The 22,698-nt window shown below is 42.2% G+C and overlaps 1 long non-coding RNA gene across 8 annotated transcripts in view; it reads right to left on the bottom strand.

Moving 5' to 3' along the window:
- LOC142019784 (uncharacterized) overlaps nucleotides 1–17,763 on the bottom strand; it is a 252,227-nt gene extending 234,464 nt beyond the window's left edge. For 2 of the 8 annotated variants that reach the window (XR_012647190.1, XR_012647196.1), the window contains exon 1: nucleotides 17,700–17,763. This is a non-coding gene — a long non-coding RNA (uncharacterized LOC142019784). Of the gene's footprint in view, nucleotides 1–1,603; nucleotides 1,693–2,918; nucleotides 3,004–17,699 lie in introns of all 8 variants that reach the window. The other 6 variants (XR_012647192.1, XR_012647195.1, XR_012647191.1 and 3 more) reach the window with 6 other exon arrangements.
- Nucleotides 17,764–22,698: the final 4,935 nt, after the last annotated feature.

Below are 22,698 nucleotides of genomic sequence, written 5' to 3'. Positions count from 1 at the left end.
TCCCACACACATAATTGTAAAGCCTGAGTTCATTACCCATAGTGACATTTCCATCATACAGCCCTTCAGGATCCATGCTTTAATTTGGAACCAAATGAGAACAAAAACTCAAGAAAAATACTCTTTTTGAAATAGATAAGTGGGGGGGGAAAAGAGCACACAAGACGACCCGACAGCTGATAAAATGCTAATGGGTGAGGCATGCTACCCTCCGGTGCTTTCACAGTGCTAAGCAATCTTGTGTAACTTTAGAATACCAGTATGCTACATTCTCCTAAATATTGCCAGTCTGCCTTAATGAAGGTAAGAACTGAAGGATCAAGTCTCTGGCCCCACAGAACAGCCATCTAGTCATTGCTTTAGGACAGGGTATCCTAATTTTAGAGGAACATAGTATTTTACAAAAATCCTGAATGCTGTACTTTGTCTTCCTAAAGCTGGGAGTAATCTGACCTACAGGGAGCTATCACATGGAGTTGAACTGAGATTTCTGCAGAGCAGAATTTATCTGGCATCCTCTATATTAAATTGTCCTGAATGATGCTTGCAGCGTTTTAGTGTTCTCTTAATAGGTATGAGTTCACCTGCACAACAGTTAACAAAAAGAGCGAATTTTATGCATAATATTAACGAGAAAAAAATTGTGAATTTGTAACGATACTAGAGGCTTGAAATACGGTGATTGTCCAATCAGGGCACAAAAGAAACATGGCACATCACTTGTATGTTCATTCAAAATTCTAGCCAAGACCAATGTGCAGATTGAGAATTATTCATAAAAATTGTTCAAGAACATGAACCAATTTGAGAATCATAATCTGGGCTCCAGACAGTTCATGAACCAAAACAGTAGTATTTAATTTACCTAGTTTTAATTCTGAACCTGAAATGGAGGAATCATGTTGCAGGGAGGAAGTAGTATATGTGGATAGATAGTCACCTTCCATATCACACATTATCATGCACAGCTTCTTTAGTCTGAGTGTTTTTGTTCCCTGAAAATGTCTGCTTTTGCATAAACCTGTGGATTCCCCCCACCCATTTGTCTGCAAAAAAACTACAACTAAACAATTAAATGAAAGCAATGGGCTTGTTCTTCTGGAGGACCCAAAAACCATTTTGATGTTGAAAATAACAGACATATATACCATGTGGAAAGCAAGTATTATGAGATACAAAGGCACAAACTTTGAAGATACCTGGAACTCAGCTTACCAGCAGGTACTATTAGGGGCAGCTAATATCCACTCATCCAAAAGATGCCCTATGAATTCTAGAGGAATGAGAGATTAGGTTTGCATCTCATTCTCCTGTTCATTTCTTAACAGCAGCATTTATTACCTTGCACAAATAAACAAAACTCATACTTGCTCTCTGATTCAGAAGACAGCAAGTACAGCTGATCTCCTCTGCTGTGCAATTCCTGGAAACATTCTCTGTACAAACTACCTCAATGTTTCTAGGGGAGCGGGCGGAACCATCTTTGAAATGCCTGCAACAGCATGCTGTAAGAAATCTCAAAGAGAGAATTCAATGTGCCAAGCTTGACAGAGAGCAACAGAAAACTTCCAAGCTGTCCAAATTGAGGACGAATTAATTGTACCTTCTTTTTATGTGCTGAATGTTGGAAATATCACCGCATGCAGAAAATTCAGCAAAACTGACAAGAGTCCTCCCCCTAATTTCTTCAGTCTAAACAGAAGAGAACACAACATGTTGCAACTGTTTTATTTATATATATATATATATATATATATATATATACACACACACACACACACACACACACACACACGTTTGAGATTTTACAGTTGGGAAGTGGGAGTTCTAAAGTCAGCTGTGGAAGCCTGTAATTGAGCCTCTCCTTCTGCTAAGTCCTTCCAAGGAACTGATTTCACATTTTCTAACGCAGCCCTTTAATGCACACACATCAGGCGAGGTCCTCAGCAGGTGGAAAACCCCAACAATGGAGCTGCAGACGTTTACATCAGCTAAGAGTCTGGCCTATGACATTTGCCACAGTCTAATACAGAGAAGTAACAAAACAAATTAAGAGAAATACATCCTGATTGTACGGTATTTCCAAGTCAGGCTGTCTAGCACTGATGCAAGTACTGGAGCTAGAATATATGTAGAGATGTGGCCAATGGGACAACATAAATTAATATTGAGCTTATGGCTCACACCAAGTTATGCTCTCAGTACATCTGGGAAGGATTTCAGATGCCCATCTCTTTCAAGCCAGCTTCTCAAATGAAGTTACACCTTCATTTCCATATGCCTAATAAGGTCATCTACTTTGGTCTCCCAGTCAGATGCTACTGTTGTTTATTAGGATGGAGTAAACAGGGAGTAAATAGGTGTCATTTGAAGTCACAATCTGAGTCTTTCAGTCCCTGAAAGACCTAAAACTAAGAACATTTATTCCTGCATCTCCAGTGGGCAATGTAAACATGTTTAACCTAATTTCTAAAACTGACCAAAAGAATTCTAAAGTTGCTTTAATTGAAAAATGGCTTTTTTAAAAAAATATGTTTTAAAAAATATTCTAATGGCTAAAATCTTGTCACTACTAAAATAAATGAGTTTTGTTATTAGTTTTTATGGAGCCAGAATTTTAACCTATGTCTTCATTTAAAAAACCCTGGGAAGGGGCACCCCCAATCTAGGCAGCAGATTCTAAGGCTACAGTGAGGAATCAGTACGCTCCCCTCGTTAATCAACCCTGCTCATGTTTGGAATGTTGCAGGCCAGCTGTGGCCACTCCACAGAGGGGAAGATATGAGAACTCAGCACTACTGAAAGCCATTTGGGGTTGGACTTTCCAACTGCAGGAGACTCTGGGACTTGCATCAGCTGTGCCTTCAGTATAAGGGTTAGTACACAGGCCCCTCTACCTTTGGCCCCATTGCGCTCACAGTCAGTTGGAGGCCTCTCTTGAAGTAAAATCACCCTGCTCTTCATTGTCGACTCCCACCACCTTCCATGTATGGAGCTACAAACCTGTCAGTGAAGGAACCACAGGCTTGTGTAACTAGCTGCAGAACACAATCTTCCACTCCTTTCTTCCTCCTCTGCCTTCCTACCAGCCTTATATAGCTCAGTGGCTAATAGGGCTAGGAGCTGTTTCCCATTTGCCCCTCAGATCTGGTCTTCCTCAGCTAGTTCCAATTAACCTCTCCTGCTGAGGCTGGCATGACAGAGCCCTGGTGCATGCTTCCTAGCCAGCAGCCTGTCGCAGGGCTGCACACTAGAACCAATTTAGGTTTTGTAATTTCTCCTTCTTTCCCATTTTAGCTCATCCTCCCATTTACATTTATTATATTTAATGGAATAACCCTAGAAAACAACACTGGTTTGCAGCACAGTGACCGAGGAAAAATAGCAGCATATGCCCACAAACCCTGTGAACCTGGCTTGTGAGGTTTGCAAACCACATGCTCCATGGGTCTCACTCACCCTGCTCAACACGAAAAACAAATACATTTGCAGTTTGCCAGATGACGTCTATTAGACAGGTGTGATTCCCCCTCATCAAAAAGTGTGGTGGGAAAAGCTAGGTTTTGTATTTGCTGCCCACGTAGAAAAACACTTTTGCATATGGTATTTATGCCACTTTTGTGTGCAATATGTTCATCTGTTTGAACGCCCGCCGCATGAAAGCTCTAACAGTGGGAAGAAGGGTGAACTGAAGGCCAAATCCTGCGACTTGTGAGGAGAAAAGAGAAGCTGTAAAGCTCCGAATGATTTTGCTTTGGTTTTGCTGAAGAAGCAGAACGGGAGCAAAGGACAGGGTGTTCCTCCTGCAAAGAGATGAGGGGAATAGATGGGTTCAAGTACAGAAAGAGCAGCAGCATCCCTCATGCTGATGCCATGTAAGAACAGGCTTGCCTCCTGTACCCTTAAGAAGAGATCCTAGCCCCTTTGATCTCAATGAGTAAGGACTGAAAGATTTGGTTATGGGTACAAGGCACAGGGACAGATAGGGAATTTAATGAGGAAAAAAAAAACCATCCTCAAGAAAATAGCCACAAGAAGCAATGCTATTTGTGGGGGAGGAAATAAAACCAGCAGCAGTGTTTTCAGATCAGCATTCAAATGGGGTCAGAAAACACGAGTGGAAATAGGTAGATGCTGAAGATATGGTTATACTAAAAACAAACAAACATGCAATAGGACTGGGAAAGAAATCTTGGCACATTATGCAGCAGACCATCAGCTGTGCCAGAGGGAGGCCAAGATGCAGGAGGAGGTGGAGAAGCAATCAAGATCTTGATATGTATCAGTGATAAGAACATCCACAGAGCGGCTTGACATCCATTAAGTCTCTCCTAGTCCTAGCCCTGCTAGCACCAGAGGAAGCCATGTGACTGGCAAGGCACACAGGTGAACTGTCTATCACCTGACAAAACCTGATATTTTAGAAACATTTGAAAAGGCAACAGAATGCAGGAGGGACCATCCCACTAGCCACAGAAATGAATGTGTGTCAGCTCAGCTGCCCACTTTGCAGTGTTTATTCTAGCATTGTCTGGGCTGCTGAACAAAGGAATTGCCTGTCTGCCGCTAATGCCATTCATGAAAGAAAAAAGAGAACAAAGCTCTTTTGTGTGCAGACTGGGACTTAGAAGAGCCCAGGGTGACACACTGAACTTCAGTGGGAGCCTGGGAGCCTTCAGTGCATTGCAGCAGGTGTCCAGCATCTCTCAGGGTTGGGCCCCAGGTGATGAAAGGATAGAGGAGTGCGATAATGAAGACCAAGCAGGCAGAGAGAGAGAGAGAGACAGAGAGAGAGATGAAGACCAAAGGCAAACAAAGAGGTTTTGTGTGAGGTACGGTTTTGCTATTGAGAGGAGGGAGAACAGCTCAGAAGTCCGGCTCATTAGTAAAAATGGGCGCTGTGAGTCCCTATAAGTCACACTCCTGTAAAGTATGTAAAGTTTCTGTAGCGTCTACAGGCCAAGCCCCTTCATCCATTCCCTCCCACAAGCTCCCTTTGTGTCACTCTGCCTTCCCACCTATTGCAGGGACTCCTTCCCACCTGGCCCTCCTCCCCCATGCCTGGTGCTGGCACTTCCTTTCCCCTCTTTCCTGAAATGCTAGGGCCACCGTGTGGCTGTTTATTCCTCCCTCCTCCATGGTAGGGTCACCACCCCCCAGCCCCCCAACACCCCTAGTCTCTGCTCTACAGAAATCTGCATGGCTTCCATTATAATTTCGTTTCTTTGGTTGCCTGGGAGATAAGTCATGCAGAACTTCAACATGTTAAACACTAGCAGGAGGGCAGCACAGCTGTGATGGTGGCCGTTGCAATGCTGGAAGATATTAATGGATGCCATTTTGTTGATGGATGGAGAACAGTGCATGTGGAAGTTGCTGGGTCTAATCACATGCCAGGGCTCCCATGTGTCTCCCCCCATTTCATTCCCTGGTTTCCCAGTTTTCACTGAAATCAGTGGAGTACAGTGTTCCCTGCAAGCTGAGCAGGTAGGCAGCCATGCAGGAGAGATTCAAATGCCACCAGCTGATTAGCAGAGTGCCCATAGCCAGCTACCACAGCTAGCAGTATGTGTTTCAATTGGTGGTACACGTCTGATTTTGCCTTGTGCACATAACTATGTATTGGACACAGGGATGGAAATAGTAGAGGTAACATTGGCAGGGCTCTGCCCATTTATGCCTAGAACAGCCCCTGAATTTTTAGACTTGATCAAGTGCAATGAACAAAGTTGCTGCATTTCACCCAAACAGCCAGCGACATGCCACAAAGCTGAGGGTAGGGGCGTGCATGGTTGGCCAATTAGTTAAATACATTACTATCTGGGAATGCACAGGCAAATTCTGCAAAGCTTTATGGAGCAAAAAGCCCACGGAGGGCCAGGGGGCTCTTCCATAGAGAGACCTTGCGAGACTGATATTGCCAGAGGAATACAAACAGAAGAACGTGAGGTCTCCGCAGTCTTTAGGCAGCAATGCTGCTGACTTCAACACAGCTCCTCTCTGAATGTATCCAAAGCATTCCAGTCAGGACAAAGCAAGGGTAGCATCACACAGATGAGATTTTTCGTTCAAGTAATATAAGTAATGTTACAGTTACATTCATCCATACACAAGGAACGGACTTGTTTCCCTCCAGGGAATTTCGAAACTTGCACCTCTTATCCCTGGCAGAAGCAGGAAGTACAGGAGCATACCAAAGTACGAATTAGATGCATGCTGAGCAAAGGGATTGGGGGCGCATTTAGGAGATCAGGTTAAGCAAATCATTGGGTAACTCTTCTCTCCTCTTATGATTCATAGCAACCAGCCAAGGACTCCTCAGATTTGTTGTTCCAGACAGCATGAGGCAGTAGTGCTTGTCCCTTGGACAAGTGAGTGGGATCCTGCCAGTTAAACATGTAAACTCTCGGCTGAATCAGTGTCACAGCACGGCTGCCACTTTTGTAATGATAATGTCCTTTTCATTGTGTTTAGCAGATTATTATAAGGAATGTTTCACACTGGAATTACCAGTGTAAAATTCTGAGTATTGAAAGGTTTTGTTTTTTATATGTTGATAGAATTGTTCTAAATTCATTGGCTTGTGTTTCCTTCCTGCCAGCAGGAATATATTGCATTAGACAACCTAAATTAATGGAAGCGGTGTGTATTTATACCAGTAATTAGCTTGCACTCACTTTTCTTGGAAACCTTTCCTGTCACTGCTAACGCTGTGATCACGTATTAGTTAAAATCAGATTCAACCACAACCTCTGTGGGGTAGATTCTCTGCTGCTTACAGCATGTGTGACCTCATTGATTTTCAGTGGAGTTGCCAGCAGGAGTCAGGTTAGTGCAGAATGGAGCCCTATGTGCTTCCTGAATGCAATAGATGTTGTAATTCAATTGTATGGGTACTAGAAACAGAGAAACTATCCCCTAGACAAGCAGAGGGCCATTTCACCTTATGTTGCTCATCTGAGAGCCTGAAATACAGTCTAAACCCAAGTTCACTTATTGTTGGTACTTGATGAGGTAGTATAATCCAGAGTTCTGCATGTAAGTAATCATTTCACATACACACGTAAAACACTCAACAATGAAATAAGATGATAATGGAGGAGTTGTTAAAACCTGAAAAGGCAATCTTCTGTGGTCTTGCAGGTGGGGGCAGGTCCATCTTTATAGCTTCAACTTAAACCAAACACAAGGGGGAGTGCACATATTTTTTTCTTTCCTGGGAGGGGAGTGGGGTGGCTAGTGAGGATGTAGATATGGACTCTCTTTTTCAGTCTCTCATGTCTCAAGATGCAACCCTCTCTCTTTCTTTTCTCTCTCTGCCCCTATATATATGGGTGGGGCTTCATTATTAGAAAGAAAAAGTAGAGGCAGAAAATTACACAGGTTTCATATATTTTGCCCATGAAAGCATCTTTGCAGCTGTCTGGATCTACTTGGAATGGAAACAGATGTGGCCAGCATAGCAGATGTTATTCCTCTTTAACTAGCCCACTCATTGTGGTGAGGAAGGCTCTCTTGCAAGCTATGCTTTCTACTGGTGTGACTACATCAATGAGTTCTTTAGTTTCAAATTCATTCAGCATTTTTCCCCTCTCCTGCTTTACATATATTGGGTATATGCTAGAGTCATTCTTATATTTGAGTGATCTCCATTTGCTAGTGAACATTTCAAGTGAGTGGGAGCAATGTTAGGTAGGAACAGGAAAATATCTCCCTTTCTGTTTATGAGCTTGCCAACAGAAGCATATGTAGAGTGTGTGCTTGTTCCAGAAGTCTCTCGAGCATATGGAATGCCAGTTTCCAACGAGCTTGAACCTCCTGCTTTGAGTTGCTGTGTTGGCAAGTTGTTGGTTTGTTTTTGTTTTCGTTTTCCTTTCCTTGTAATGGAGTCAAACACCTTTTGACATTATGGCCACTAGCCAAAGTGGCCAAATGTAACCCGCACACCTGCCGAGTGTGGTGTACTGTTCACTACAGTGGCACTGAGACTTACAGAGAGTAATGAGTCTGCTCTACAGCCTTTGCTAAAAGCCCCCTAGCCTTTAGCTCATGCACTAAGCTCCAGAGGTCCCAGGTTCTTTTCTGCCTGAAGCCAAAGCGGGGTCTGTCAGTGTTATACAAAAATCACATGTGAAACCAATACTTAATTTGTGATGGAAGAAGCACCAAGTCTCAAACAATTTGGGGCTGAAACAATATTTTAGTTGCATAACTGATGTGGCAAACAATGGTGCCAGAGCTAAGGACTGCTGAACCTAAAGGTGCTGGACCTCAAACAGGGTACAAATTAAGCTCTGAGTGATACCAATCACATATTCTAGTCCTGTGTTTAATTGTACAGGGAGCTAACCAATGAACAACACAATCTGGATGGCATGAAAAGCAGAATGTGCGTATAAGGCCACTACTCCATATGTTTAAATGGTGCTGACAGCATTAACTCAGAATACGCTGGTGTCAGTGAGACTGAAGTGGATATGGACCACACTCCAAGCAGATGCTGAAAATTCTGAAATAGGATGATGACAATGTGCTCTATTTCCAAACCTTTAATAAATGGAGCTAAACGTTTCCCAATGACACCAACCTTGGAAAAGAACAAGATACAGCTGGCAGACTGATACATTTGCCAATCTGTCTGTAACTGACATCCAGCATTTAATCAGGAGCCTGGATATTACATGTGCTGATGTGACCTTGAAGTGCCTCAGCTTGCCTTAGACTAGTCGATGGACAGGAGCCAAACCTCAAATCTAAACACAGCAGTACTTGGGAGGAGGAGGAATCCAAACCCATAGCGGAATTTCTCAGTGGGCGGCTGCTGCTTCTGTAACCCAGTTGAACAAAAACCCTGGTCTTGACAATTCCCTTTTCTGAGAAGGTCCAAGGTATTGCTCTAAAGCTGAATTTCATTCTGCATTCTCTTCTCTCTGGAGTGAGGGCCATATCCTCAGCCAGAGTAAATCAGCATCACTCCATTCAAGTCAGAAATGCTGTGCAAATGAAGAGCAACTGAGGATCTGTCCCAGCCTACGCTAATCTTCCTCACACAATTTCATAAATTGAATAGCCTATTTTGTTCAAAGAATAAAAACATCATCTTAAAGGATCAGGGTAATGTTACCTTTTGTCAGTGGATTTATGAATACAATAGTCTGCTACATCTGTGCAGGTAGGTTGCTCGTTGCGTACTGTGCGCCCATCTTGTGTCTGCAGCTCCTTTTTTTTAAGCTGTGGCATTTTTGGTGCAGCAGAAGACACTTCTTCAAAATGTCAAAATGTTTTCCATGCTGGTGAGTGATTCTATGCCATTTCTGGGTGATAAAGTCTGGAAAGTTGTCATATGCTCCCCCAGGAGTCAGATACCTGCCCATTCTGCCTTCTCACGATTACCCTGAGGTTGTAAGTATTATTTGTTGTTTTCAGCTCTCTTAGGTTCTTTGTTTTTCCAGGCTTTTCCCATCGTAGTTTTTATTTATCCTCTAATGGCATCTCAACGCTGACAGTCCCAGGTTTCCACCCTACTTCCAGCAAATGACACCTGTGTGGCAGATGGTGCAAACAGCCTAGTATATATTTTCTGGATCGATGTAAGAAAACTGAGCTGTCAGACTGCTGACTGCTTTGGCTTTCTGCCTTATGGCATTAAAGGCTGGTTAGGGAGAGTGACACTGCCTGAAAATAATTTCGATTGAAATAACCTGGACCTCTGTGTGGTGACTTCAGCATGTGGCTTTCCTTTAACTTCTTGACTCAATTTTTGTTTCATTATTACCCTCTGACCCTGCCTTCAGAAAAGGTTCTAGATTTTATCACTAGTTCCCTCTCCTTTCCTTCCTTAATTAAATGAAAAGACAGAGGTTTTGACAGACCAACTTTGCCTCCTGTTAGATTCTTCTTATTTTCTCCTGCAGCAAAGTACAGGAAGCTTTATAGATTCATGAATAAAACAACATTTTACATTGTAAATCTCCTTCTCTTTGAGGGTTACAAGGACTTTACAAACATGAATGTATTAAGACTTGCAACACCACTGCAAGGTGGAACAATAGCATCCAGTCATTAGGGCAATAGAGTTGGACTTGGAGTGAAATCCTTACTTGCCACAGACTTTCCGTGTGCCTTTGGGTGAGTCCCTTACTCTCTCTGTGCCTCAGTGAAACATATGTAAAATAGGGATGAATCCCTACCATGCAAGGGCACTATAACTATTAAATATATTAAAGGTTTTGAGCTATTGAGCTTCTATGCTACTAGGGGCCAGGTATGCACCAAACACAGAACTATTCTCATCTTGTTTTATAGCTAGGGAAAGAAAGACAAAAGGATGCAAGGCAGTGGCAGTCTGGGATATAGTCAGAGAAGGAAGGTGGGTCTTCTGCACTCCAGTCCCATGGCTCAGCCACAGGACCATGGTGATCACAGGTCACACATGATGCCTCTGCAAATCAAAATCTTTATTATACTTCCCCAGTGGGCCTTGGTCAATTTTTACACAACTCTCACATCCTGCCTGCATTATTTATTTTGAAACAAGAGAAATGACAACAAAAATAAAATCAACTTGAGAGGGCATGGATTTCCCTTCCTCTGCAATAGTCTGGGTCAGCTCCACGGCACATGACGCAGCTGTCCCTGTGGACAAGCTGCCTTCCGAGACATTTAAAGGTGCAATAGAGAGAGAGCAAAAACACCAGAGCTCTGCTGCTACACATCCCACAAGTCTCCTCATGTTTAAGTGGTGGAATGAAGAAAAAGAAAAGGAGAGAGTCCCTTTGAACTCGGGTTGGGTGGATTGTAAATTGCAGAGTCTGCAGAAATTCAATCTTTTTTTCATGATCTTTTCCTTTTTCATTAAAATTACCATATCTGAAAATGGTCTTTGCTCACAGGTTTGCTTTCACCCAGAATCTTTCAGGACCTACAGAAAATGGGTATGGAGACTGACATGAACTAAAGAAAATGAGCAGAAAATTGAAATGGCAAGGTTGGGTGGGTAGCTTTATTTTTGTTGATGATAATGAGGTAGTTTTGTGAAATATTTTATTTTGCTACATTGCAAATGATCTGTTCCACATGTGCCCAGATGGAACTTAAAAACCCACAAGAAAATTAGGTTATTTATTTTCTGTTTTGACTTGCTGTGTTCTGTGCTTAGGATATGCATGTGAGGTAAAATCAATGCAGCATGTGATGAGGTAGTAAAAGGTACATTTAAAAGCAGTACTTATTATTGGATACTGTACATTGTGTGCATGGACAATGCAGGAAGCAGTCAAGTGCTATATCAGGTAAGTGATCTGTGCGGGTTCTACCTGGATAATGAGAATGCCTTTCCTCAGAAAACTTACCCCAAACCTATTCTTACTGCAGATTGTTCATGTGACCTTCTTAAGTAACCCTTCTGCCAAGTGGAACCAACAACAACCAGGCTGGGTTCAATTCCTAAGGGTTCCCCCCCATCCATCCAACACACACCGCCTGAGTGCCTCTGAGAGGCAAGCACAGTCTGAGGGTATATAAGGAGCACTTCTAAAGGGAGGGAAGAACTTGGAAAAACACAGAGTTCATAAACAAACACCATGAGTAAAAGTCCCACCCCAAGGAGGCTGGGCAGGTTCCTTTTCCTCTCAGGTTTTTCAGGTCAGCAATCCAAATGTTCCCTTCATACGTCCAACCCTTCTTTGCACCCTGACTCACAGTTGCTACCCTTGGTCAGAGCAGGCCGAGTTCAGAGATACATCTGCAGAGTGCACCTCACATCCTGGATAGGGGGTGGAGAGGAGGTAAAGAGGCATCTTACTCACTCCACTGGTCACTAATCATCTGACTGCTCACTGTTTTCCACCTTTGTCTGCTGGCCACCCATCGCACCTCTCTGCCCCCACCCTGCTGGCTGTCAGTCACCACCTACTTCCTGGCTGTGACTTCTGCCAATCAGTTTAAAGTGATTTCGGCTCCCTTCAATTCTTAGCAAGCTGAGTAGATGAAACACAATTCCAACATGACATACAATTGATGCCTGTTCTTTGATCAGTCACAAGACCAGTCAAACAAGACCAACCAGGGAAGGAGATATAACCTCCAGACCAGAATAACTTTCCCTCATTCTCTTCTTCTTACTGAGCGCTGAAAGTCAAGCTCCTGCTTAGCAAGGCTTTTTTCTGCTAAGAGTGAGCCCTTTCCTTTGGAACAATTTAGCACAATCCCACTTTTCTGTATTCCCACTAAATAACAAACTTCAGTTACCATAGTTTAGCTATCCTTACATTTAATACAAATATAGCTGTTGTTGGGTCACAAGTTAGGTTGACTACAGTGAGCAAAATGCATTCTATCTGCTGAATACCTTATAAACCTCAGCAAAGCAGAAGCAAACTCTATTTACATAGACACCACCAGGGTCTTTCTCATCTTCCAGCTAGCTGTAAGGGAAGCATTCCTTCAGATCCTGCTTACACTTACACTGACAGTTTCGAAGGTATACAGTTCAGAGTTCCTCTGAGTGTACAGTCTTCTCTTTGCCCTACAGTAAAGACTGTTTTGTTCTGCTCTATTAGCCACCTAACCCATTTATTTAATGCCATCCCCATGCATGTGTTGCCAGAACATGTTTATTAAGGCCTGGAGTTCTGTGTAGCTCCCACTCTGAAGTTCCCATTCACATTTGCAGGCATACACCTTCTCTGGCTTCTGGAATGCATCTGACTCACCCTTGGTGGAACTGCTCTTCTAGAAGAAGAAAGTGGCCATTGTCCTTCAAAGGTGACATCTTTAAACATGAGCCAGAAATATACACAAATGTGTATATCCATCCTATTCTCCCTGCCCATGCTCCCAAACACAAATTCTTATGACTAAAAGGACTGGTTTCTCTAATATCATGCGGGACTTAGTAACACAGCAATCCTAAAAGCTTTAAACAGCACCTTTATTCTACTTAGGCTTTAACTTTCTGTAAAAGAATACAATACATTATAACACATATTCCAATACAGTAAACCCTTGAGTTATGCACAGCTGTCTTGGGTTAATGCAACTGCCACCGCTGGCAGGAGTGGGAAACTGCTCTTGTCAGGCTGCTGCCCATGACAGGAATGGTTTCTCGGTCCCGGGAGTGGCAGGGAGATGGGAACCAGGCAACTGCTGCTCTAGTCAGTTTCCCAGCTTTGCAAGGAAAGGGGAGCTGGGAGCCAGAAGCCAGGCTCCCTGCCACTCTGGGAGCCAGGAAACTGATCGGGTGGGCTGGGATCCAGGTGGCCCTTCTCCCCTGACTTGCAGGAATGAAACCCCCATGTAACTCAAAAGTTTACTGTAGTGCTTTACAACATACTAGAAAAACAGTCTGAATTCTCTAATTTCAATACTTACAATGCACTCACAGTACATGTGTAAGTTATTTGGGGCCTGGGATAGTCGTCTTATTCTGTGAATACAAAGCACCTATCGCAGTAGGGTCCAGGTCCATAATCAAGAGCCTTGGTGCTATCCTAATACAAATATACAAACAAATAATGATGTGTCCATGCCACTAACATTGGCATATGTAGGGCTGGAGATTTTTTGTACAATGGGAAAATTGTGTAACTGAAGTGGCAATGTCTGAAACTTGTTTCCATCAGATTTTCTGTCTCTTTCTAATAAAGCTCCTTACCCTGCAGCTGTGAACAAGCTTTTGAATGATGGAAGTGACAAACATCAATGAGCAAAGCCAAACACATCACAATTTCTTCTTTTAAAAGGATCATTTTATAATTGCTGTAATATTCCCCAGGGTATGCCATTGTGCTTTGCCATGGTAATGATACTTCTCAAGTGTCTGAAGACAAAGCTAAGTACACCCTCCCAGGAAAGGAATGTTTCTTAGCATTTTGCCCAGTCTCTTCTTACAGTCATCTGTTGTCTTTTATTTTTGAAATGGGCCACCAGAGCAGCATTTGTTACCAAGAATATGATTTTACATAGCAGTCTGAGGTTAATGTTTTTAAACTTTTTCAAAAAAAGAGAGAGAGAGCTATAATTTACTAATAAAATAATATATTTCCACTTATACCTTTCAGCACTGAAAAGTGGCTCTGACACATATTCCTTCCGCCTTCTTTTAAACAACCTTGAGTCTTCCTCCTTCAGCTTCACAAAATAGGCATACCAAATATACGTGTGAGGAATGGAAAGCAAAATATATGGGCTGGCCAATTGCTTCCCAGTATAACTTTAATGTCAGTGATGGTCACTGTATCACTCCTTCTCATTTTAGCATGCTGCAGCTGAGTGAGATTGACAAATAGCAGCATAGGGAGAGGCAGTGATGTGAATTGACAAGAAGCAGGTTGGGGATGGCCAAGGGGATGAAATTAAGATGAATCCTTCCCAACTCTGTGCTGCTGCTTTTATCCACACAGAAATCAGTACAGTTCATCAAGCCCAGAAAATAGTATGGGCTACATTCTCACAGGGCATAAATCAGCATAACTGCATTGACTCCTCTTGAGGGGAGCTGATTTATGCCATCAACATGCAAGTTGGACACCTTGACCTCCTTCTACTTAAGCACGGGCATTAGCGGAGATCCTCCCTGGTTTAGTTTGTATTGTTGTTATGGTTTGCCTCTTTACTGACCCAATATTTCATTGTGAAAGTGGACAGAGGTGAAGAAGTTATCTCTTTAGTTCTAACTTCACACAAGCCTCTCTTGACCCAACAAAAATACTTCCCAGACCACAATGTCCCTATTTTTCTACTTTTGAAAGTATGATTATCCCACAGGGGAGAGGGGTGCCCAGCATTTATTTTAAGCCGCAGCTGCCAAAACAGTTAGTTTCTTGTCCAGTTGTACGACAGGTAGCATGCAAGGGCCAGAGACAAACTGGCATGTATTAACACCAACCTCGTCCTGATCTCCTAGGATATGTATACATGGTGGGTGCTATTTTGGGATACAGCTGCTGTATCCCAAAATACCTGCACGTGTCTAAGAAATGAACCCATTGTCTTGAAACAGTTTTTGAGATAATGGGCACTCTATTCTGGCATCCCTATATGCCTCCTTAGAGGATGCGTACAGGGATGCTTCAAAATAGTGCTTTATTTTGGCATATGGTGCCACTTAGACAGCGCCACATGCCAAAATAGCCTATTTCAAATGCAGACTGGGGTGTGAAAAGTGGGATGGGGGGTAAGAAATTTCTTAAGGGGGTTTGCAACACAATCAGCTGGTAGGTGTCATGCTCAGCCACCTCATTAAAAATGTTGAAATACGTTACTGTTTTTATATAGGTGTATTCACATTTATATACCAATTAATAAAGATTTTACATTGTACATACTTATTTTCTTACATGTACCAAAAGGGGTTGTTTCTTTTTTTTTCATATGAATATAACTGAAATTTTCATTGGTTTGTATTACACGTTGCTGGGGAGTGGGGGCTGCTGTCTGAATAGATGAGAAGTGGGGCCCAACATAAAAAGTTTGCTCATCCCTGGTGTAGGGCTGTGTCTACGTGGTAACAGACACAAAGCTGCCAAGGCTCTAGATAAAGGAGCAAAAAGAGACTAAATTATCTTTTAAAGTAAGGACACAAGTTGCCTATCTTTTCGGGTTAAAAAATATCCAGTGTAGAAATCATTATGTATATTCATAGCAATCTTTATTCAGACTAGCACTTTGAAAATCTTGCAAAGTGAAAATTACTCAAATAAATTGTTCATGTTCCATTAAACAAGAGCCCTGGGAGGTTAATCTTAAGACACTAATTACTTTCTCCAAGAAATTTGAGGCTAGAGTGAAGAAAGGGGAGGGACAGTTCTTCAGCAACAGACTTTTATATAATTCCCTAATACCGCTAGAGATAAATGAGGAATCTGAAAAGATTAGTAACTTCCTGCATGCTTCCAATACTTCTTGGTTTATCAAACAGATTGTAGACTCCAATAAATTATAAAAACTAATGCTGAGTTGTAGAAATGCAAACTAAAAGCCATATCCCCTCTGGCCCAGGCCTCCTATGTCTCCAGAATTCTAATAGATAAGTTCAGGTGCATTGGTGAGTCACACAAAGTTCCTTACAGATGCTGGCAAGGTGATATTTACCACTGAGGAATGATTCAGAATCTCTGATGAGAGTGACTGAGTCAAAAGAAAGACCAGCAAAAATTAGACCAGTATACATTCAAATTGGATTAGGCGAAAAAGCAAGACAAGCCCTTTCTGCAAATACAGGCCATTAACCTTCCTTAATGGAAAGGGCAGAAACACACAGCAGGAGATGAATTGTTCACTAAACAGAAAGTTGGCCAAAATGTGGAGAGGGGGAAAAAAAAAAGGCAAGACTACTTCATATGCACTAAATACCAAGTCATTATGGAAATCAGCACAAGAGACAGACTCCAATCCCACAGTAAGGTAGCCTTGGAAGTGTGAAAGAAGAGGACATCTCACTGAAGTTTTATACAGACAAAAAGACACCATTGGTTTACAAGACAGAGACGTAAATCAGCCAGAGCAAAATGCACCAATAATTTTATACTCTCCTGACTCTGCATGTGTGTTACTAGTTACATGCATGTGGGATCCCACTGTCTGTCCAAAGTCTCTATCAGAATATTTGCATACCTAAACTCAACACATGGGAAAGTAGCTGTGCACTTATGCATTTGCAGAAACTTGTAAATTTGGCCCAGAGTCTTACTAATCTCAGTAACATTTCATTGTAGGTCTTTGATGTTGTTTTCTCTCTTGTATTTCTGTATTTGTTCATTGTAAAACCAATAAACTATCTGAACAAAAAAAAAAGGCACAATTTTCTTTAGTCACTGTGTTCTTTGACATGAATTTGCAACCAATATTGCTTTTGCTACTAATTCTGTCCCTTTTCCCTTTGAGAAACACTCCCCTTTCTTTCTGTGCATTTTCAATTAAACTGAAATCAGCTGGGTTCCTTCCTTTTTGTTGGGCTATTCCCTCATCAGTGCACCAGCATTGCTGAGGCTGTTAGCCCAGCTTTGGGAACAAAATTTCTTTGCTTTGTAAATACTGGTATGTGAATATACTCTTTGTGAATTATGCCAGATTGATTCTGCTGAAACTCGTTTTGTATGGAATCCACAGAACAGATAAAGCACTGGCAACAATAATACACTCCTCCTCACACTGCCCTGCCAATATACCTCAGTCCTGACCTAAAAGCTTCATTAACTATGGTCCATTGAATTCTTCACCTGTCTGCTAAGAATGCAAGGGATGGTGTCAGTCAAGATGGGGAAAACTGTCCACAGGGAAATTGACTGAAACCACCAATACCCCTCTCAGTTAGGCCATTCAGTAACAATCAGCTGCTAACTTTTAGTCACTGCTGATCTGGGCTGTAACTGAATAGGCAACTGCACTAAATCCCCTTACAAATGTACTCTTCTGTTACATTTTGTAATTTCTTTAGACTTCCTAGTCAGGATGTACAAAACCAATATGAATCTTTCCAATCCCATACAAAGGATTTAGTGGCTATTTTAAAATTGGTCATAAGAAAGAAAAACCCTCTTGCCAGTAAAATGCCTTTTTACTAACAGTTACTTAGAATGTGGAAAACACATTACATCCATTCACAAGAACCTAAAGATTTATCACATGCTATTCCCAGCCTATGGGCTATTTTCTGGAATAATAGTAGCAAAAAAATAAAATTAAGGGCAAAGACTTACTGCATGGAAACAAAGGAGAGGCACCAAACAGCAGCCAACTACTTAATGATCCCCCTAGGGCTGCAGCTGCATTTCTCTACCAAATTTAAAGGGGCAGCTACCACACAAAAAGCATGCTGGGACAGATTTCCTACTGCAAGTGACCAGTCTAACACGATCATTTTTTTTTCCCCGGAAAGAAAAAAAATTGCTCCTAGGATCACCCTACATTTTGGACTGTTTTCTGAGCTGGCAGTTTGGAATTGTTGTGTCTCCTGCAAGAGGAGTTCATAAACTTCATGCACCATCCCCAAATCACAGGCTAGGATGCAACCAGTCCTTGTGTGAGCGCACATTGATGGGAGGCCAACATTTTCACAGCTACCTTTCCTGCAAGAACCAACCAAAAATAATCACAAGCCCTGTGCTCACCTTGCTGAGGGGGTGGTTTCCCTTGAGCACTTCAGAGCCCTAATTGGCCATGATGGAGAGAAGGAAAGACAGAGAAATGCCCATTCTTCTCTTTTGCCCTGTTCAGTTAGGGTGGGTTAAGCTCCCTGCATGACCTTTCCTCTGTCTTTCTCTCCTCCCTGCAAATACAACACATCCCAGCAGGCTTGCGGGGAGGGCTGGGCAAAGAGGACAGTTGCCTACTGTGGTGGCAACAGCTGGAGCTCCAGGCCCCTTTGAAATGCCATGGCAGCATGCTGTGCCTCTCTGTATGGATCTCAAGGAAGGGGGAGGGACAATGCTGCATCTGAGCACTGCTAAGGTCTCACTGATCTAGACCCTGCCCCCTCCAGGGGCACTGAGCTGGTCCCCCCTCCCATCTTGTCCCAGGGTCTGCAGTGTCTCTCTGTCCTGCTGTCTCTCAACACCAGCAGTCCAGAGAACAATGGGGAAAAGTACATTCCCTGAGGCTGGTGGAATGTGCTCTTGTTCTTGGGGCTCAGGGACAGTCCTGCCTGGGGTAGAACTGGTCCACTGAGACTCTGCCTTATGTCTGAGTCCTCAAGAGACAGTGTAAGCTTTACAGGCCAAAGTATCACAATTACAGCTACATACGCCTGGTCTATATTGAGGAACAAAGACGATCCCAGATATGCAGTTCTAGCTATGTCATTAGTGTAGCTAGAATCAATGTATCAGAATTGACTTTCTACCCTAGTGGAGCTGGGGGGTCTTCAGGCTTGCACCGATTTCCCTTAGTGCATGTGACAGAGTGGAGTACCAGGGTCAACGTCTGAGCCCAGGGAGCTTGATTTTGCCATGTCTCCACACAATCTAACTCACCACTCACTATGAAATGGTGACGATCTGGAGGGTGAGCTTGGCTGGAATAAATCAACATCGGTTCCTACAGTTACATATATATTAGTAGAGTATAAGTGTACCTTGACTTCACTGGAATTGCCATAATAAAATAGTTTGCACTGAAAATACTGCTACGAATATTACTTGGTAGAAAAACTAGCCTGTGTATTGGCCAAGAATGCATGAAAGACAATGAATTTACTTAGGTTTGCATTCAGTCTTAGATGATGACTCAGAACAATCAATACCAGATCCTTCATTACTAAATCTTAGTATCATGCCATGCTCTTGTCCCTATACTATGTACATAGTTTTGCAATTCCATAAATTGTCAGTTGAGTCCCTTGTGGTCAGGAGGAAGAAGCCCTTTTTTCCACTCTCAAGGAGAGTTCATAGCAGTGGGTGAATGTGTACTCCTGTAGGAGAGGTTCAAGTCCCAGTTGAAGTTTGAGGACTTGGCAAGGAGCCTTGTCAAATGTCTGACAGCCTCACAAAATGGACTCCAGTTTTGTGAAATCTCGAACTACACGAAAAGGAGAAAAATCTCCCCTAACTGAGGGGGTGGGAAAGGTGACGTGCGCAAGTGCCTTGTCCCTTGACCCAGAGGGGTCAGCCTAGCTGAAGAAGGTCACTCCTGAAAACATGTAACCCACCTCCCTGATGCAGCTTTAGAGGGTTCTGCTGTCTCACCATCACCTCTACCAGCAGCACATGTGCATTCAGGGGTGCAGTGGGAGTGCAGCTTGGACCCATGGCATCTCCCCAGAACTCACATTCATTTCCAGATGAGCAAAGTGAGAGAGGAAGAAGGTTTTGGAGGTTACTCCTACCCAGACTCCAAACCCAAAGCCCCCTTCCTGGCACCCCTCCCACACTGAACGCCTCATTTTTAGCCCCAACCCAGGGTCTAAGGGGCTTTACAAAATATACTACCTTGAGCCCCCTGGTGTGTGAGGGGAATGAGGAGAAACCATGTCAGTGAGGTTTTTTTTCCCCAACCCAAAAACAGTTCCCCACCCCTGGCTTACATACTCATGGTAGAAGTGTGATGCTCTGCTCTCTATAGTCCAGTCTATTGTCAGTAAAAAGACAAACTCTGCTGCACATTAACTAAAAGTGTGTGAATTAATTTCATCTTCTTGGTTTGTGCAGAAAAGTGCCTGGGTAAATATTGCTCAAGACAGAGCTCTGTATCTTCAGAATAGTAGAGCTGCTGTGATTTAACAAGTTTTTTCTTTATTTTATGAATGTTGACTATCACCCCTTTGCAAATCTTTCATATGTATTGTGTAGCTTATGTCAACTCCAAGCAGGCTCCAGAGATTTATGCACCCTCATTGTTCAATTATTTTTAATAGTTTTTAAATTGAATACAAACACCGTCTCCATCACCAAGGAGAAGGACCCTTTCTCTGCCCATCATATAGGTGTATATATATTATGGTGATGGTCCTGCTTTCTGAAAGGGTAGGACTGAATATAGCAGCTAAGACATTGGTAATGGGGCTTGTTATTTAGTGGATGCCTAGTATTTTTGTAGAAGCAAATGGTTACCCCTGCTATATTTTAATCTATATGCTTGTACTGAAACAAGCTGTAGTAACCTGTATTACAGTATAGTTGTGGCTTTGCTGTGACTTTTTGGATCTTTTTTATCTAAAATCTTTACACAAAGAAACAGGTAGATGCAGAAAGAGGATTTTGCTAATGCATATGTGAAATAGTGGGGGCTACTTGTGAAATTTAGAAGCTGAGGCACATATGTGTCTTGTTCACCCTACCATGTTGTTGGTGTAAGGAAAGGAGAGGGGTTTTTTACTTATCCATTAATAGAAATGATTGAGGAGGGGCTTTCTAGTGAGAAGAGATTTGCAAGGCTGTGTGAAACAGTCATGATAGTACTATAAATATACATTATATATCTATAGATATAGATATATAAATATATATTATACAAGGGAAAGATGTCTTTCACACAATCCTTCAAAACAGCATTAAAGAATTTTGTATGACATAAGGCAATGGATAATCTGTTCTTGATTAAAAAACTGTGTTTATTACCTAGAAATTTATGAACCATTAAAAATTAAAGCTGACCAGCCATTTTAATTTCCTTCCTTAATTTCACTACTTGTGGATCCAAGAACCTGTAACCTTTGTTCAAGCTCAGAAGACTCATCAGCCTCTGAAGTAATTAGACTGAATTTTCCATGAATGTCAGAGGTACTTTTTTCATGAATTGTGAATAAGCACAGATACTTCCCTTCTGAACATTTTCATGCATTCATTTTGGGTGAATGCTGTGGAATAAATTTATAATAGTCACTTAAGTAAAAAATTGAACTTGCTTCTCCTACATCCATGTTCCTTTTCCATTGGTTTTTCATTAATATTCTAGGAAATGATCTTGCTGGTAAGAATATTCACAAAAAGACAGTATAACTGGGGACAAACACAGCCCTCGCTGCAGCTGCAGAGCACCTTTTGGAAACAGTAAAGAGGCAGTACATCAGTAAGGCCGGGGGCTGGTCTGTGGTGGTAAGGTTGTGCTGTGACTAGTGTACAGCTTCCTCTGGGGCAGGTATTAGAGGAGGTGAAGCACAGAACCAAGTACTGGGCTCATGATTTGCCCAACAGAGTGACTACCAAAGAATACTCACAGGGGAACAGCGTAGAGGCCCATGACAATGCCCTGTGCACCATTTAAGTCTCCACGCTATGGCTTAAGTGTGGCCTTTTGCTGGCCATCTGCACGGGGGTGAATGTCATCCAGAAAGCAATGACCAGGAATATTTGCTAAATCTTAGTATCATCCCAAATTCTTGCCACTAAAGTATGTACATATTTTTACAATTGCATACAATTTAACTGCTCGTATGCTCTGACGGAAGCACCGAAAAAATCACTAGTATTGTGATGCAAGAGCTTTGGAGGACAGGATTATAATTAGGGATACCATGTTTGAACTTTCAAAAAAGCGGACAGTCCTGAGAAGTGTATCTATATCAGTATCTACCAACTCACTTTGTATTAATGTACTATGGTATCTCTTTCAAACTTCTCAGGAGCATAGTTTTTTTTTTGAAAGTTAAAATATGGCAACCCTGATTATAATTCAAATTTATTTGAATGGACAAACTAGAGAAATGGTCCCAAGTAAATAGGATGAAACCCAAAAGGAAGGAAACTAGGAAGGAACAATCAGATGAACACATACAAAATGGGAAATGACTGCCTAGGAAAGAATACTGTGGAAGGGGATCTAGGGACCATAGTGAACCACAAGCTAAATATGAGTTAACAGTATAACACTGCTGCAATGGAAAAACAAACCAACCACATCATTTTGGGATGTATTAACAGGAGTATCATATATAGGACACAAGAAGTAATTCTTCCACTCTACTCTGCACTGATTAGACCTCAACCGGAGTATTGTGTTCAGTTCTGGGTGTCACATTTTAAGAAAGGTGTGGGCACGCTGAAGTCCAGAGAAGAGCAACAATAATAATATAATCTTTTAGCAAATACAACCTGTGAGGGAAGTTTGATAAAGCTGGGTTTATTTAGTCTGGAGAAGAGCAGGCTGGAGATGGGACTTTTCAAGTGCATAAAAGGATGTTACGAGGACAAGGGAGAAGAACTGTTCCTGACCTCTGAGGATAGAAAAGAAGCAATAGGCAAACTGCAGCAAGGGCAGTTTAGG

Source organism: Carettochelys insculpta, chromosome 12, assembly GCF_033958435.1.
Source record: "Carettochelys insculpta isolate YL-2023 chromosome 12, ASM3395843v1, whole genome shotgun sequence".
Taxonomy (NCBI): Eukaryota; Metazoa; Chordata; order Testudines; family Carettochelyidae; genus Carettochelys; species Carettochelys insculpta.
Note: the sequence above shows the minus strand (reverse complement) of the source record. Positions and strands in the feature narration are given on the sequence as shown.